Below are 16830 nucleotides of genomic sequence, written 5' to 3'. Positions count from 1 at the left end.
ATATATATATATATATATATATATATATTTTTTTTTTTTGTGTCTATGACTTCTTTTTTACAGGACGAGGCACAAGCCCAAACAAGCTGCTTTTTGTTAGCGTTTTATCTGCGCTCCTTAAATATGCATCTACCATGTAAAATAACGATTTAATTTGGTTTCACTTGAAGACAATAACAATAGATTGTAGCGCAAGTTAATCTCCAAGTACTTTCTCAAAATTATGAGCAGCAAAAAGCATCTGCTCCTTGAGGAGAAATAAGGGCAGGAAATAACTCTTGTACAGCGTCTGCCCTGTCAACACGGTTTCTTTCAGCCCTTATCTCTGCTCAATGAAATTACGTGATGGCCCAACCGTCAGCGTTTACATTTGCAAATGCCTCGCCAAAAGCTTGTTGTTTTTGTTTTTTAATCTGTGACACCGCCATAAGTTTAATTCGGAAAAGTCTGTGCTGACGAACGCGTTCCCAAATATGCCAATAAATTTATACACTAGAAGAGATTCCACTGCTGGTTCCACAAGCAAATGCATGAAAGTCATGAAGCTATTAGAACTGATGCATTATTTTTCTGCACGAACGTGATGCACCGCTTCACTACTGCGAAAATAAATGCCCTACGGTAAACCAAACTGAACAGCAAGAACATTTGGAACCAACAAGTACGAAATATGGGTGAATTATCATGCTTGCAACTGTTTAATACATTAAATTCTGTACTTTCACTTCATTTTACCAAATGATTATTCGGTTTTGTAGACGAAAGAAGTTGCCGGCGGACTCCAAAAAAAAGTTTAATATGTATATTGATAAGGCTACTCAGTCACCTACGACCACGGCTACAATAAGATGAAAAATGAGACGCGCGTTCCGATATCGCTCTTTCTTTCCTGCTTGTGTGTGTATAACGACAGCCTCGCAAGTAAAGGTTTATTTAGGAAACAGCAACTGAGATCCTGACTGCCCATATGTAATGCAGGATCTAGTTCGTTAACTTGTGCCCGCCTGGAAGGTAATGGGATGGAAATTATATAACGATTCAAGCAGCGGTGTTAAACGACTCACCGTTATTGCCGTTGTCAGCCGCAGCAAAATCCAGCTGCCGTTTCGATGCAGACCTGTTCCAAATGGCTCACGACCGAAACCCAACTGCCGGGCTTACATGTCCGCTTGCAAACACGTAACTTCACCCCAAGTTAAATAACGCGAGACATCGAAGCGCAAGAAACTAGTTTTAGAAACAAAGAAGCAGCCAGTCTGAGCGTACGAACAAATGAATCCGTGCCGCCGTGCACTCGAAAATACCGGCAAAAATTTTAAATCCAGGCCAGAGGTCACGTGAAAGATCGATGATGCTGAACGCTATTTGCGTTTATAATGACGAAGAAACAATAAACTTACTAACAAAGAGTACAATATCTAATTAGCAATGATAATTTTGCCCTGTTTTTTATGTAACAAAAATGCTTCGGTAATTGTAAAAGAAAGTTTGTAAGATAAAATTGCGCTTATTACGTCGCCTCTACCGGGAAATGTTGAAACTAACGTAAGCATACCGAAGTGATGCTACTACGCTGGCTTTGTTAGCAGCGGCGCGCGGTCGATTTTTTCGCGCTCTGTGGCCATTTGTTGAACTTGAGAGTGTGCTAGCCCTGGGCTCTCCGTGACTGGATTCGAACAAGTTGGTCGCGCCGCAGCTGAGTCGCAGCGATCGGCGCGATGTGGGAGGGGCAATGTGTGACGTAACAAACCGCCGTCAAAATAGGCGCCTATTTTACCGCGCGTTTTGAGCTCTGGTGAGCAATGTCGCGCCAGTTTGAGTTATGCTTTCAGAGAGCGTACCAGCGCCTGCAGCTTAGGAACTTCATAAATACTTCTTTTTTTTCTTCCACTTACACAATTCGTTTAAAAGGAGAAGCTGCACGCTATCCAGGTCGGGAAAAGGACGCGGCTTCAACATAAGGCCCGCACCCACTTGATCGCCTCCGTCGTCAACCTCTTCATCGCTACAAATTGTGCCCTATGCTTATGCATGCACGCTAAATAGTAGCTTTTTCTTCCGCAAAAGCGAATATTCATCCAGTAAGAATGTTTTGCTGCCATAGTAACAACGAAACACTAGAGTGCACTAAACGGAACCACCCACCGACGCCGCAAAACCAGTATATGCAATGTTGTGCAACGTCTCAATCACAGCATCTGCAAGCTGTCGTAACGCTTTTAAACGTAAAAAAATGGTCTAATTATTCTATTATCGAATAATAATTGGAAAAATCGAATATTTGACTCGTTTCCATGTTTTTTTTTATTTAACGATGTAGGCATGAATACTTCGTGAGCAGGGGGCAACCTTGCGCATTGCTGCGACGGAAATCGCGATGCCACAAACGCATGTGAAAACTGTCAGCGAAAATCGCTTTGCGACGTGCGCAGCAGAACGATTTCTCTTGCCCCAATCGCGCCATGTGAAACAACCTTAAGGTCTCTACTAGTAGAGTGTACTAGAAGGGGCGAGTGGGTCCAAGAGAGGCCACGGAAGGCGGTGAGAGTAAAGCAAAAAACGTTTAAATCTGCGGTGGCGCTGCCGTCGCCTTCTTCTGAAGTTCCGGCCAATCCGGTGCCTCGGCGGCCCAGCGGTACGGCACGTACCAGTGATGGTTACGGCGGCGCCAAGCTGTCGTCTGCTCAGCGCTGGATTAAGGGGGGCTACGGATGCTGCAGCCCATGGCCTCACGTCGGACAGTAGGAGAAGGGGGCCCATTTATTCTAACCTACTTAGTATATGGGACCATGGGCAACGGAACTTCGAGCCACATATATGAAGCGAGAAAACCAGAACGAGCAGACGGGGCCCCCCGCCTAATGTAACAGCATGCGTTTAGCCTGACCATTTGGGGAGAGCTTGCCGGGTTGCAAAAACAGGAATTCCCCGCCACCTTGGCGGAGCACTCTTTCTTACGAAGCGAGGTGCGTTTGCTTGTCAGTCCATCTGTCCAGTACTGTCTGGAGAGGAGGGGAAAAGGGAAAACACCTAAAACATGTAATGTGGGATGAGGGCCTAAACTTCCCTTGCCCCTCGTCACAACCACGCCACCCTCCACCTCTCAAATAGTTACGCAGGTGTCCTTCTCAGTGAAAGGATGTGCTGCAGTACCCAACAGTGCCTACTTTTCTTTACCGTGATGGTAATTTGGGCGGGGGAGGATGAGTGCAATATCAGGTGATGATGAGTCTGATGCAGAGTGTAGACAGGAAAGGCAAGAAGAGGTCACAAGCGCTTTTGTCCGCGTGCCGTGGGGCATGGAATGTTAACTGTTCGGGCTAAGGTTGCGGAAGAGTGAAAGGGGAAGTTGGAGAGCTGGACACAAAGGCGTGTCTCCAGGGCCCATTCCTGCCTAGTGGCTGCGCATCCTCGCGCGCGCTCGACGGAAAAAGTAGGTCAGACTGGCCGCCGAACTTTCCAGAGAGGAGTAGAAAAAGATGACTCAGAGGCGACGGAGGGCGCGTAAATTCGCCCGCGCTAGGAGTCGCCCTCTCCCCTTCGTTTTCGCGCTCGGCGTCGACGGGGCGAAATGAAAATCGGGAACCTCCCAGAACAGACACTTGCTCCTAGGCAATAAGAAGACGACACCGGAACGGGAGAAGGAGTGAGTTTGTACGGAGAAGGAGAGGATTTGTACAAGGAACGCTATGCGTATGTGAACGCCTGCTTTGGCGCTAGTAACAGACAGACGCGGCGCGCGTCTATAAAATGAAGTTTATCGCGGGCTGCGATTCAGCCCCGAGCCACCAGTTAAGCTTGCATAAGCCCGCCTGCTGAGGGACGCACCACTCTCGGCCAGACACGGACAATCCAGGCAGCGTGCGCCAGTCATCGGGACGGCCACCGTAGGACACCTGAGGTCGCGTCGGACTGACTAAGTGCCCGGTGAACAATTAGCATCTATTCATGCGAAAATGCTCGGTCGAAAGCATCAAAGTGGTGCGTCTAAACGAAAGGCGAAGTTAGCAAGAGAAGAGCGTGAAAAGAAGTTACCAAAGATGACAAAGTACCTACTGAATGCAACTTCCGCGGAGCAGTATGATTGCTCTACCCAGAGTCCGTGTCATACTCCCAATAGTACCGACTGTACTTCTGTGCAGGACTTGCCAACTCCATCCGCACGGTTTCCTAGCAAGAAGCAAGGTTTGACTCATCTTGGTTGTCTGGATCCTGTGAAAACGGTGCCAACCTCGGTCGTCCATATTTCTGAGCAACCGACGCCAACCGAGCCCTTTCTTATTCCTGAGTCAGCAACGTCTATGCTACTTGGCCGGGCCCCTGCCACAGAGCTCCAAGTGTCCGGTCCGCCAAGCCCGATTTCTACTACTGCTGATCAACAGGTGCCAAACCTCCCGATGAGCCTCCTTCCACTGACGAGCGCCAGGAAACAACACACCAAGAGCCGACTAACTTGTTGCCTGTTAGTTTAGCTTCAAATATTCATATTCCCATCCACAAAGTCTGCCTCGAGAGGACGAATGAGACGGCTCCTCGTTGCGGCAACACACAAGTACTGACACCCCCGCAGCAAGAGATACGTTGCGAGATTATCCGAAGTGACCCTGCTAAGTGGCCGGATGTTTTTACTGACTGCTTTCGGAGTGTATGCTTTCAGAAAGGGCCATTTTATTTTCAAAATCGGGCAGCAAAGTTTCTGTCTTCCGAAAGGCAATACAAAACTCAGAAACGCTATACGTCATCTCATCTTTTCGTGCGAAAGGCTGTAAATGGGGAGGCGTACGAGCGACACTGGTTAATGTACTCGGAGTCCAAAGATTCCGTTTACTGTTCCATGTGGAAACTATTTTCGATTTCAAGCAACCCCAGTGGTTTCACCACGCACGGCTTTTCTGATTGGAAAAGAGCAGAAGAAAAGGTTTGCGCACATGGAAATAGTGTCGAGCACCGGAACTACGTGGTAGCATGGCTCGCCTGCTCTAACTGGAGCAGCACAATTGACAAGGAGCTGGTTAAGCATCTTTTCGCTGAGACCGCTTACTGCACAGAGGTGTTGAAGCCCGTAGTCATTGTAGTTAAGCTTCTAGCTGAGCGCAACCTAGCGTTTAGGGGCAGTGAGGATATTTTTGGTTCACCGAGAAGTGGCAATTATATGGGAGTGCTTGAGGCCATTGCCAAGTTTGATCTCTTTCTAGAGGAGCACATCAAACGCTACGGGAAGAAAGGAAAAGGTCACCAATCGTATCTGTAAAAACAATTTGTGATGTATTTATCGAGCATATGGCAAAGGCTGTCAAGGAACGTCTCGTCGACGAAGTGAAAGGCGCAAAATACTTCTCTTTAATTGTTGATTCGACTGCAGACCTTACTCACGTTGATCAGCTGTCAGTTGTTTTACGATACTACTTAAATGGGAAAGTGTACAAACGCATTCTTGGGTTTGTTCCAATTGAATCGCATATCGGCTTGTATCTTTTCGATACCGTGATGTCCCTCTTGACGACCAATAGCATCTCAATTGATTGTATGGGCAAAGCTTATGATAATGAGAGTCATATGTGAGGAGGAGGAAGGTGAGGAATAAACTTTATTAGTAGAAATGAGCCGACGGTAAAATCGTCCGAGGTGGGCGGCGTCCTTGGTCCAGGATGCCGTGGGCCTGAGCCGATAGCTTGGCCCTGCTCACCAGGCGATGCTAATCTGCAGGGCTCGAGCTTGTCAGCTGGGCCTCCCACTGCTCGACGGTTGGTCCGGTGATGGGCGGTGTCGATGGGTTTTGTTGACATTCCCATATCATGTGGTAGAGGGTATTGGGCGTAGAGCAGAAGGCGCATTTGTGAGTATAGCTTGTAGGACACATGGCGTGTAGCAGGGTGCCGTGCGGGAATGCGCCGGTCTGTAGTTTTCAGAAGGTCACCGCCTCTTCCCTTGTCAGCTTGGGATGCGGCGGTGGATAGATCCTCCTACCCAGTCTGTAGTGGCTCAGGGTATCGGCGTATCTTTTCGGGACGCTATCTTGTTGGTCTACCGGTGCTCGTGAACCTGGTGGGATAGCCAGGAGAATGTGATCTCGGGCAGCGGCATTAGCCGCCACATTACCCGCCAGGGACTCGTGTCCCGGGGCCCACACAATGTACAGTTCTGGAAAATTGTCTCGTTTTTCGAGGATGCTGAGGGCTTGTTTGGAAATGCGGTCCTTTTGGTAATTTCTGCATGCTGTTTGTGAGTGGGTGATAATTGTGATTTGATCTTCCTCTCGCTGGCCAGTAGTGACCGCCAGGGCTATCGCCGTTTCTTCCGCCCAGTCGATATCTGGAGTGCTTACCGAGGCCGCTGCTACCTCTTGTTCTTGGCCATTGATCACGCTGATAGCGTGGGCCGCTCTGTTCTTGTACTTTGCCGCGTCGATGTATCGGACTTCTCCTTGTTTTGGTCCTTCGTAGGCCTTACGTAGAGCTTTCACTCTCGCTCGCCTCCTTTCTCTGTGGTATTCAGAGTGCATGTTTCTCAGGACGCTGGCCACCGTGATCTTCTCCCTCAGGGGTAGAGGAATCCGCCGTTTTGTGGACTCATATTCGACTGGGTAGCCCAGTCTTATTAGCGCGTCCCTACCCATGCTGGTGAGCTTGAGTCGCTCTATCTGGCTCGTCTTGTGGGCCTCTACTAGTTCCTCCCAAGTATTGTGGATGCCCAGGCTGAGTAGCTTCTCCGTCGACGTCGTCGGTGGAAGCCCCAGTGCCAGCTTGTAGGTCTTTCGTATTAGGGTTTTCAATTTGTCTCTCTCGCTGTTCTTGAGACCCAAGTACGGGATGCCGTAAATGACTCTGCTGATTATCAGGACTTGTATTATTCTGATTGAGTCCTGCTCTTTCAGGCCGTGCTTTTCGTTTGTCACTCTTCACACCAAGTGCGCGACTTGGGTATCTGTCGCTTGCAGTTTTTTAATGGCGGCGAGACCGGCACCGTCCTTCTGGAAAGTGAGGCCCAGAATACAGTGTGTGTCCACCTTGGGTATGTTGACTCCATGTAGTGTCAACGTTGGGTCAGGTGTCTCCTGCGGAGGCCGCCCTCTTGCCCTCTTTTTGAGGATCAGGAGCTCCGACGTTTCCGGCGCGCATGAAAGTCCGTAGCGGTGTGGATAATGCTCGGTCCTGTCGATGGCTTCCTGCAGGGCCTCTTGTTGTTCGCCCACCGATCCCGTGCACGTCCACATGGTCAGCTCGTCTGCATACATTGCGTGACGCATACCCCTGATGTTCTCCAAGAGGTTCGGCAATCCCCTCATCGCTATATTGAACAGCAACGGGGAGATCACCGACCCCTGGGGGTTCTTTTCTACGGTATTTGGAACTTCGCAGTCCTGAGTTTCCCCAGGCCTATGGTCGCCGTTCTACTCGTCAGGTAGTCCTGGACGCACTTGTATGTCCGCCGTCCGCAGTTGGTATGTTGTAGGCTGTTTAGCACTGCTTCGTGTAAGACGTTGTCGAAGGCTCCCTTCACGTCGAGTGTCAGGATGGCACTCTTGTGGCATGTGCTGAGGCCGTCGATGACTTCTTTAAGCTGAAGTAGAATGTCCTGGGTGGAGAGGTTAGGCCGGAAACCGAACATAGTGTTCGGCAGGTGCCCACCTTCTTCCAGGTAGGGCGAGAGACGATTGTGGACCATGTGCTCGAAGAGTTTTCCTGCGCATGACGTGAGAGAGATCGGACGCAGGTTCTGTAGGTTGATGTGCTTGCCGGGTTTCGGGATCATCGTTACGTCCGCGTGCTTCCAGGAAGCCGGTATACTGCCGGTCTCCCAGCTTTCATTGATATAGTTTAGTAAACTTTCCGTCGCCCTGTCGTTCAGGTTACGGGTGGTCTTGTTAATTTTATCCCTGCCGGGCATCGTGTTTCTTGTGAGATTTATTAAGGCTGCCACGATCTCCGACTTGGTGAAAGGTTGGTCTAAATCCGGATTGGGTTCCCCCTCGCACTCCGGGTGAATGACTGGCTGCGTCTACCGTTGTTGCTCATCTGCGATGTATTTCCCGGTGATGGCTTCGAGCACTTCTTCGGTTCCCTGGAAATTGTGTATAAGTCTTTGTATGTGTTGGCGTGTTACAGTTTTTGATTCCGTCTTCGCCAGAAGGGTCTTTAGAATGGCCCAGGTCTTTCGGTTGCTGAGGGTTCTCTGTAACTGGTCGCACATTTGATTCCAGTTCTGACGTCCGCGTTTTTGAGCATACTCCTCCGCCTGCCGCGAGACTGGGGCAGGCGGAGTTTGCGGTTTGCGGTTTGACTTTGACTTTGACTTTGACTTTATTGAAATTTGGACAATACACAGTTGTCCGGGTGAAGAGGGCTAAAGGTGACACACGTGGTCACCTGACTAGGCCCTAGACACCCTGAATTCACGCAGGCACAGTTTCGACATGGTAAGTTGCGAAGTACAATTTTTTTTTTTTACGGGAAGATTATAACAATTCACATACAGCAATATACACACTCTGTACAGTCAAATCAATCTAATTAATTATGTATAATACCTACAAACATGTTCACTTGACCAAGAAAAGAAAAAAAACAAAGCAAGGAATCCTAACTGCATCTCCCATACGACAAAAAAAAAATGTTCACATCACAAATATGTTCACTTGCCAAAAAAGGACAAAGGAAACAAATTTCTAACTGGTTTATACACGATTTAAGAAAAATCTCTTTGCCTGGCTTCGGAAAGCAGGCAAAGAGGAACAGTTTTCCATAAAGTCTATCAGAGCAGGATAAAGGTTTAACACATTAGGAATTTGCCAATTTAACAGTTGTGTCCCGTAATTCGTCCTGCATTTAAACTTGGTGAAGTGGGTTCTCCTAAACTCGTAGTGGGATTCATGTTTGCGGTTTCTCTTCTGCTTCTTCCATCTCTTCAAAAGTCCTCGCCTGGCCTCCCAGAGGTGAAGTAGGTGTGGGTCGACTTCGGGATTGTCCGCAGTGAGTTGGATGGTCTTTGTGTACTTGGTAACCAAGTCCATCACGTTCTTGGTCCATTCCTCGATGTACTCTAGGCTTCTGGGGTGTTCATCTTTCCGGAAAGTAGGCCAGTCCATAATTTTGGCCTGACCTAATCTCACGGGGGTTTTGTGGTGCATGCTTTCGGTCTGGATAATATGATGGTCGCTGCCCAGAGTCTCGTCCAGTCTCGACCGCTCGACTTGCCTTAAGCCAGTGGAGAAGGTCAGGTCTGGGCTGGTGTCTCTGGAGACACTGTTGCCGATTCTAGTTGGTATAAGAGGATCGGTCCACAACGTCAGCTGGCGGTGTTGTGCGGCGTTGTGCACGTCCATATCCTTCTTGTTGGTTGATCGGTAGCCCCAAGCCACGTGTGGAGCGTTAAAGTCACCCACCACGAGAAGTTTTTGACCGTTTGTGACTTTCTTCACTTTTCTCAGCAACTTGTCCAAGTCCTTAAGTGTGTCGCGCGGAGGACTGTATACATTCAGGATGTAGAGGCTCTGCAGTGCTTTCTTGGGAGAAACTAGCTGGATCAGAGTGTGTTCAATTCTGTGGTTGATTTGGTGCTGCTGCGTCGTGTAATGCTTCTTGATGAGGACGGCGGTCCGGGTCCTTCCTTGGGCAATGTGCGTTTTGTAGCCACGCATCGTAATATTATTTGTTTCTGTTTCCTGTAACGCGATGACGTTAGGTTGGTGTAGGGTGCATAGGTGAAGTAAATTTTGCCGTTTCCGATTTATTCCTCTGCAATTCCACTGCCAAATTTTGAGTGTTTCTGTCGCCTCTTTCTTCTTTGCTATCTTATTCGGCATCTTGGCTTCCCAGAGTCTCGTTCATCTGGGCTTCTCTGATGGGATATTTTGACTTTTTCCTTGCCTGCTCTTTGTCCCTTACTAGGATGGAGATGCGTTGGCTGAGCTCGTTGCCTATCTGGGTGATCTCCTGGCGGAGCGTTTGTACGGCTGCTTGGACGGTGGCTGCCACAGATTTGCTTATGGTGCCGACGGCCTGAGTCAGTTCGGCTCGGAACTCATTTCTCAGTTCGGCCCTTGTCTTCGGTTCAGGCCTTGTTCATCTTGTACTCTATTCCCGATTCTAGGTCCTCTATCGGCGGAGTATGTTCCCTCGGCGGGGTTGGTGCTGTGGTCGGTTTCTGCTCTTTTTGCAATTGGTCAATGAGATGTTGGAGCTTCCTCTCCAGGCCTTGTTCCATGGCCTGAGCTCTTCTGTCCAGTTCCTCCTGACGTCCTTCTTGCTCTTCTAGATGCTTCATGAGCACTTCATTCCGCTTCATCAGGTAGGGGTTTTGCCTTCTGAGGGAGGAGATGGTTTCCTCGTATCTCGAATTTCGCTCTTGTGTCGGCAGTGAAGGAAATGGGTCGGTTGTCGACTTGGAACTGGCTATCACTTCCGCCCAGCTGATCTTCTGCTGTTCTTGCTGTGGCTTACTTGTTCCATATTCCGAGGAGCTTGAACTTGACTCCCTTGTTATAGATGGTTGTCGGCTTCTTGATTTACTTCGCTCCCTCACGTACACGGGTGGGGGTCCTGGCTTGAGCCTTTTCTCGCACTCCTTGCTTGCCGTCTCGTGAGTTAGTCCGCATAGTTTGCACTGCAACTGGCAATCATGGTCTGCTTGTGGGTTCTGCACCCGCACCGGTTGCAGATATGTTTGTCTGGGTTGGGGCATACGTCCTGCCGGTGGCCGATTTCTCCGCAGGCCTTGCAACACTGTACCGATCTGCGGTATGGGCGTCAACGTGTGTACGAGCCGGCCACCTTCACATGTCACATGTCAGGACTGCAAGCTGAAATGAAACACCTGAACGAATTGGCAGTCTACGTCCCGTGGTGCTGGTCATTCACTGAAGTTAGTTGGCGCGTGTAGCGTTGACAGTGGCCTTGAGGCAGTCAATTTTTTCACTGTAATTCAGAGACTGTATGTGTTCTTTGCTGCTTCACCTAAGCGATGGAGGTATCTTTTGGACAGCATGGGCGGAACTGGCCTGTAGCTTGTTTTGAAAAGTCTCTCTGAGGCACGCTGAAGACACGATGAATCATGTAAGGCTATTCTGAAAAATGTCAATGCAGTCTTGTGTTGCCTTGAAGCTATATCAAAAAACGAGGAAGAAAACGGTGCCACTAGGAACGAAGCGCACTCTCTCTTGAAGAAAATGACAAAACTAGAGACTGCATTCATGGCGATTTCATGGAGTGAAATCTTGAAAGCTTTGACAAAACGAGCGTAGCACTTCAGAAACCAGGCCTAGACATTTCAACTGCTGTAGACCAGCTGAGATCTCTAGAAGGCTGTGTTAATTATTTGCGACCTCTCTTTGATACCTTCGAAGAGAGAGCACGCACGCTAAGTACCAATCAATGTTATCAGGATGAGGGCAAACGCATCGTTTTGAGTAAGCACCCGGACGGAAAAAGCGATAGTGCGCTACAAGGTAGGAAGAAAGTTTATCGTAGAGAGACCTACAATGTTGTACTTGACAGTCTAGGCTCTGCTTTTCGAGTGCGAAAGGCTGCCTACACTGAACTCTGCGAAACGTTCGGATTCTTAAAGTTGCTGACAGAGGTTGGGAGCGACGCCTCTCTGGCACAGCAGGCTGAGAAATTGGTGAAAACCTACAAAAATGATTTGGAGCCAGCATTTCCCGCTGAAATCGTTCAGTTTGCGAACTTTCTGCAGAACTCTGTGTGCCAGGACACGAGTCCCGTGGGAATAATGAGTTGCTGCACGAAAGAAAGCTTATTGATGTGTTTGCGAACCTTTCTATTCCTTTGCGAATGTACTTAAGCATGTCCGTGGCAAACTGTGAGACCTAACGATCGTTTTACAAGTTGTTGCTGATAAAAAATCGCCTTCGTTCGAGCCTCCTTGACGACAAGGTTAACTGGCTTGCTATCATGTCCATTGAAAGTGACCTCCTCCACGATCCACCCTTCGAACAGACTATATCTGATTTCGGCAAAGCGAAGGCGCGAAAGATGCCATTTTAAAAGAGGACTATTTGCGGTATACATGAATAGCTCCAATAAGTTCGTTGTGTCGCCTCCCAGCCCCCACGTTGTAAATGAAACGCTGAGCAGTGTAATTCAATATATACAAATCTTCGTTGTTCGTCTCTTGTTTGTTCTTCTTGCGATATTTAGCGTGCTTATAAAGAACTGTATTTTGTTGTTTTTGATAGTGCCACGTCTATTTGGTGTCGTCCTTGCTTGTCTTACCTCTAACGAAAAAATTTTCAAATAATGCTTTGTAGATACAGTTGGTAATTTTATTCTTTATTCTAGTGCAATTTATGGTGTTTGTATTGCCTTAAGTATTGTATATATCTATTGCACATTTATAGAGTAAGGTGTATGACGATTACTGCAGTCTGGTGCTTGAATTTTAATAAAGAATGTTCTGGATGCAACCATGCGTCTGTTCACGGGATTAAACTTAGTGATGCAAAGAAAGCCTAGCTTCAGAAGAATCGACATCTGAGCTGTGTTGTCTTTTCGACATTCTTGTTCGTCTTGAGTGCACAAAATTTTATCTTAAAGCCTAGCTTTTGCTGAAAACAGAATGCAGAATAATCACAAAGTGAACACATGTGTTGGTGTTTACAACAGCACGTTTTGTTGTTTTTCTAATAATAATAATAATAATAATAATAATAATAATAATAATAATAATCTCGTTGATCGCACTTCGTTCTCTCTAATTTGGTGGAATTAAAATGAAACATGGCATATTTCCAGTAGCGTAGCAGGTGACAAGGGGGGGGGGGGGGGTTGTCAGTATAGGGAAAGGCGGCCTCCGTGAGCATTAGCACAGGGCCCCCACTTCTCTTAATCCGGCCTTGCGTCTGCTCGACGCGCCATCGTCTGCGCGACACACTGTCGTGCTTGTGGTTTTTGGGTCACTTTTGCAGCTAGTATGTGCGAAAAAGAAAAGAATACAATAAATTTACCGATTCGCCATGAATTGAGATTCCTCGCTTCCGTCAAACGATGCCGTCTGTACGATGCATGCGCTCGCAGACGGCCCTCGCATATGTCGATAGTTTGTCTGGTAACTCGGTGACTTGGCAGAGTGTCCAAAGGATGAGAGGATGAGCACACCTTGGTGAAAGGACTACTGTTCTATAGTGGGTTGCGAAACCGTATACATCAGATTGAAAGGTCAGGCTGAGCTCTCTCTCTTCGGAATCCCTAAAGATGAAGAAAGGTGCTGGGTGTGGGAGCTCAATCGTCACCGCACCGATCGGCCCGTTAGAAGCCACCGACTCCATTTGCGAGCTGCGCTTTGACACAAAATATATACTGAGGCATTATGTGTATATCATTGAAGGGCAGGAAGTATCTATATAGCGTGGAAAGCCTGCGCTTTGGTCTGATGTGGTACCCACAATCCTTTGCCGTATCTTCCGGAGTATCTTTACGAGCAGGCCGCACCCGAGCAGCCCACGAATAAAAAAAAAACGGGTTGCAACAGATGAAGGCCGGTCATATGAGAGAACGCCCCGGCTCTTACTTGAATCATAGCTGACATTGGAGGCCTCTGACAATGGAAACCTGCGCGAGCTCGAAGACATAGACAATCGATAACATGCTTCCTAATTCAAGCAAATATAAACAATGAGTTTTGCTTTATTCACACAGGGGAGCCGGAAAATTGACTACGTCTCAGGCGTAGGGCACATAAAAATAGGGAAAAACGGCTATTCAATAAATATTTTCAAAACACACAATTAACCTGCAAAAAAAAAAAAAAAATGGGCTGCACGTAACAAAATATGTGGCCTACATTCTGCCTAAAGGCCAGATTGCTGCCGTTATTAGGGCATTGGGGACATTTTGACAGAATTCAATATATCGCCTTGAGAAAGGCAGGAAAAGACCGTTTAACAATTTTTATTTAACACCTAATTAAACCACACAGTTCATTTATTCCTGTACTTCGTCACATTCCTGTACACTAACCCCGTTTCTTCGCAATATGAGGACTGAATTGCGTTCTCTCACGACACAGTGAAAACACGCACATCAGGTTTAAAAAGGAAAGCAACAAACGCGATCCATATGATTGCAGTCATGCTCGAACGCAACTGCAACGCTGCGTTCGAGCGCGGCACGCTCCGACGCTGCCGGCCGGCGCCTCCGGCATGCGCGGCCGCGACGTTCAAAAGAACGTGGCAGGGGCGCCACCTGGATTTTCCATAAAAAATGCCCCAGCGCGGAGCCCTCGTTGGACCAGAAACTCTATGACTACGGCGTCCACCATTCGCATACCCAACGCCGTAGTAGACGCCGCGGTTGTCTCAACTCTGTACGGAGCGGCGGGCGAGGAGGGCATCGAGGCACCTTAGTAGCCACCGGAGAAGAACGCCCTCCCTCCTTCTCCTGACCGCCGCGCATCGCGCACGACAGGAGAGGGCACGCTCGCAGTCCGCATTCCTCGCTCGCGCATGCGAGAGTGAACCGCGTTCACCGGCTCACCCTCACACGCTCTGGCCAGCACATAACACCATACCGCGCACGGCGACGTTATTCTCGCCCTCGGACTGTATGCGGAACCTCACGGCGACGTGGACGGCGACAGCGACGGCAGAAATGTGCCTCTGTATAACGCTATCGCAATAAAAAGCAGGGAAGAGATTGATATAACCCAGGCCATTGCAAGCGTAGGTAATGGTAAAATATAGTGAGGGAGGTCTGGCATACAGAAGTTAAGATCGAGATCACAAAGACAAAAGGCTATATAAAGATAGATGAAGTGAAACCCGGTTAAATTAAGCAGGCTAGGTCCCGCTTTGTCGTGCCCCGTTTGAAAGGGGATGCCAATAAACAGCATCATCAACTCGTAAATATTAGCAAAAGAATAATAACATTTATGTACTTTTTTATTTATTCAGCCTTGTAGAAATGTCTTCAGACGTAGTCTACATTTATTATCACTTGAATAGACAGGCTGGATGCATTAGCCAGCATCATGAATATTTGTTTCCAGCGTCCAGTTTCTAATGTTGCATAGCGAACTAATTTCGCGTTGTAGCTAGTCTTTCGTATAGTACGTTCTTATTTACATATACAGTCTCCTGCCTCGCCTTCTCCAAGAGCACGCATCCCCTTTGAGCTGCTCCTGGCGCTCCTAGACCTGCCGTAAAGAAACACTTTTTCTTCCAAGGTGATTGCTAACTTTTACCGAAACCATGGTATTCATTAAGTACATTAATTGTACACTTCAAACGTCGCGAACGTTTTTTACTGCGTACATGGTCCCTGACACGATGAGCCACTGTGCTGCAGCACATTGCCCTGTAAACGTACAGGGTCGACATTGTTCCGTCAGACCTCTAACTAATAAGTGCTGTCTCCAGTTGAGGATGGCAAGTCACTCCTTGAAACCTGGGCGCATTAGGCACAGCTTTCTGACGCGACTACCAGTACTTTGGCAGAGCAGATATCTTATGTGCCTGACGTATGTTTATCTATGCAATGTATTGATTCCTTTATTTAGACATAGACACAGATAATAGATTATTCATACCAAACCTTATCTGCGCATGCAATATGGCCATTACTATATGGGCCGGCTGATGTGACCGTCGTCAACGATGATATGATCGTCATTGTTGCTAATACAGTAGCCTAGTAGAAATTAACACACTTCGCAAGCATTACTAAATTTGTTTGCAGCGGTGGTAGCTTTACTTTATATGTCTTCATTTTGCACGTGTGACGAAGCTCTGCAGAAGAAGGCCAACCCATTGCCGAGAATTTGGAAAGCTTTATTCATTCTCACAGCCTTTCTTAAGACTACGACACAGTTTCTCGAGGTCGGCTCGGCTGTCTACTGAACAGAATTTTGTTGTTAAATGCTGCCACTGCATGTTAGGTGTTACTCTATGTGCTGACGAACTTTCATGTGCCAAATGGCTAATATTTAAACAAAATTTTACTCACAGGTCAACCAGCATCGTCTTCCGGTGAGCGTCGCAACGGTACGACTCACAGGGGTCGTCCTTTCTGATGATTTCGTCATGATCCATCAGCTTTCCTTCGTGCATGCATTTTCCTAAAACAAACGAATGTCCGAACACTCAATCAGAAGAAAGAACAAACATTGTTGATAATTTATTCAGCTATAAATCTAAAAAGGAACCAAGAAGATAAGCCGAACGCCGACTATCAACTAAAAGTCCTTACACCGAAGGAAAAAGCTTAAAAAACAGTTTCGAATTTTATGTGCTCAAACTACGATACGATTATGACGCAAGTCGTAGCGGGAGAATACGAATAAACTTCGCTTACTAGGGGTTATTTACCATGCCCCCACTGTTGGGCCTTATTGCATTTCGCCTCCATGAAAATGCTGACGCCGCTGCCGGAATTCGATCTCTCCCCCTTGGACAGAGGCAGAAAAAGAAGGAAGAAACAAAAGGTGTCAGCGAAATGCTCAAGGGAAAGCACAGCCGCCTCGTTCATCATGAACACGCGCGTGCACTGGCGAAAGATAACTTCGAGCATGACGATCGCTCTTTGCGAGTGAATTGCACAGGTGCTACCTCTGGTAATGAATTGCCAGCCTCAGTCATAGGCCACCTCTCTCGCTCTTACGTATAAACAGAAGTATAATGCCTGCACATTGTAAACTGCACTTGCATTGCTAGAACAAAACGAAAGTTTCGACGGTGTGCCGCTGGCGAATGAGCGTTTATGATCAGTTACTACTTTATTGATTCCAGGCTCTGAGTGCCCTGCGTAAAATGAACCGCAGCAAAGCGAAACTTTATAAACTACGTCCGTATTCCATTATGCGCCCATGGTACACCTTACAGAA

General features: G+C 47.7%; 1 long non-coding RNA gene across 1 annotated transcript in view; it reads right to left on the bottom strand.

Moving 5' to 3' along the window:
- The window catches only part of LOC126526665 (uncharacterized), a 35528-nt gene extending 19469 nt beyond the window's left edge, over positions 1 to 16059 (bottom strand). Inside the window, exon 1 of the long non-coding RNA XR_011896226.1 lies at positions 15954 to 16059. This is a non-coding gene — a long non-coding RNA (uncharacterized lncRNA). The remainder of the gene's footprint in view (positions 1 to 15953) is intronic.
- Between the last annotated feature and the right edge of the window lie 771 nt (positions 16060 to 16830).

Source organism: Dermacentor andersoni, chromosome 8, assembly GCF_023375885.2.
Source record: "Dermacentor andersoni chromosome 8, qqDerAnde1_hic_scaffold, whole genome shotgun sequence".
In the NCBI taxonomy this organism is placed as follows: domain Eukaryota; kingdom Metazoa; phylum Arthropoda; class Arachnida; order Ixodida; family Ixodidae; genus Dermacentor; species Dermacentor andersoni.
Note: the sequence above shows the minus strand (reverse complement) of the source record. Positions and strands in the feature narration are given on the sequence as shown.